Genomic DNA, 2,110 nt, shown 5'->3' on the forward strand with positions numbered 1-2,110 from the left:
CGGGGCGGGGGGGGGGGGGGGGAAGTGAGGAAAAAAAAAGTTAACAGGTGTTGCCTCGGCTTTTGCAATAGCATAAGAAGGTGACAGTGTCTGCTGTATTTTAAGCGCTTCCAGAAAGCAGGAAGAAACATCATTCCACGTAAAGCACGCTGTTTTGTCGATAATATATAGTCAAAATTTGGAAGAAGTGCAAAAATGTTTCCTCGTGTTAGTTTCATGTGCGAGACATCCAGACTGGTCTGGATTCCCATTAGGCAAAGTACCTGGATACCTGCTAAGCATTATTTGGATCAGAGGTGTTAGTAGTTTGTCAGAAAAGTATTGCTTTTTTAACTTCTTCCTGATTACAGACTGACATAATCAAACTATTAAACGCGAAGTACTAAAAAATTGCATGTTGCCTCGTTTGTATATTTCTGTTTAACTTAAAGTCTCCAGAGGTCTCTTTCATTTGTCTAAAAGCCAATCTGACATTTCTGACCCTTGACTTCCCCACTTCACAGACTAAACTATTGTGATTGCTGCCTGTACTTCCTCGTTAAAGTGTCTGTCAGTTTCCATTGTAATTTAAATATTTTATAAGTGACAAAAATCATACAGAAACCATGAAAAGAAATAAACTTTAATCCATTCTTTATGTGTCTCACATTCAAGCTTATATATATATATGAAAGATCGCTGTGTTTGCTTGAGCAAAACAAGACTCGTGCTTAGTTTCAAATATTTCTCAGCTAAGAAAGTGTTTAGGCATCATCAGGGATTATTTAAGGAGTATAAACTTCCTACTAATTTTTCATTTAATAAAACCTAAAAAAGTTACAACCAAACGTTTTCTATCATGGGCATCAAATGGATAATATATCCTGTGTTTTCCAAAACTATAGGAAGCAACTCAAAGTTGCTGAACAACAAAACAGGCAATGGTCGATTATCTAAATCTGGCTCCTAGAGCAATTAAGTTTTAAATATTACGCTGAAACTTCCTATGATTTTTTTTTTCTTTTACATCAAAGAGATATTTGGTTTGGATATTTGAGATTATACCGCATTTTTCTCAGCATTTAATTTAATGCAATAGTGGAAAGCAAGATACTTGGGACAATGCCATTTTTATTGCATTTAGAGAAATGTAAATGTTTTGTTCCGATTTCAGCCTACGTTTATCTGTTGTCATCTACTTTTTTTGAGGATTCGGCTTCGGTTATAAGCTTATGATGGAGAAAACTAACACATTCAAACTTCAGGTTTTGCCTCGTAGAAACACAAAGAAATGTCAGGTAATTAATTAAGCTTCATGTTAGTATCAGCACATATCGATGAATTGTTAGAGGGAATGGGAAAGGTCTTTAAACTTCATTATGACTTACTGCCAACTTTCTACGCTTTGCTTCCTAAAGGCGCTCTCTGTGAATTTCCTGCATTTGCATTAGAATGCACTTAAGATGAAAAAAATAACAGTGCTGAGTATACTTAGGGTTTCGTGCTATATTTCCCTGTAGTAACAGGTGACACGATAATACTGTTAAACTACAATGTGGAATTGCAAGTGTGCAACCCCAAGTGAAAATTGTTCTCTTTCTTGGTTGAAAGCAAATTATCAATCAGCATACCATGATCAATTATCCCCCTGGCTGCCACACACTGGGATTTGCACAAGGCATTGACATTGAGAAATTCCTCTTTAGAAAGGATGAGCGGACGGGATCCCAAACTTTGCAGCAGCCAAGCTAAGCTGCCGGGGTCTCACTTTTTTTTTTTCTTTCTTTTTTTTTTTTTTTCTATTGTTGCTTTCCAGCTCATCCAAGACAAAACTAGGAGGTTGTGTTTACTTCTCAGTGCATTTTAAAAGATGCTGTATTTAAAAATAGGGAAAAAAAGGCAAAAAATAAAAAAAAAAGAAAAAAGCCCTCCCCTCCAACCAAGCTCCCCCCCAACAAACAGCAAAGAGAGATTTAAAAAAAAAAAAAAAAAAAAAAACTAGATTTACACTGCTACCGCTGCAGAGAATCCTGGTTCACAGAAAGGTAAATTATTCCTCACAAATACTCACGGTAGCAGAGATGGCAGAGCTGAAAATGAACGACGCTGCCAGAATATGCAGGGAGTTGAG

The 2,110-nt window shown here is 36.5% G+C and overlaps 1 protein-coding gene across 2 annotated transcripts in view; it reads right to left on the bottom strand.

The window, feature by feature from the left end:
- The window catches only part of NPAS3 (neuronal PAS domain protein 3), a 611,505-nt gene that overhangs the window by 608,873 nt on the left and 522 nt on the right, over positions 1-2,110 (bottom strand). The window lies entirely within an intron of this gene.

The sequence above is a fragment of the Calidris pugnax genome, unplaced genomic scaffold (genome assembly GCF_001431845.1).
Source record: "Calidris pugnax isolate Ruff unplaced genomic scaffold, ASM143184v1 scaffold56, whole genome shotgun sequence".
In the NCBI taxonomy this organism is placed as follows: domain Eukaryota; kingdom Metazoa; phylum Chordata; class Aves; order Charadriiformes; family Scolopacidae; genus Calidris; species Calidris pugnax.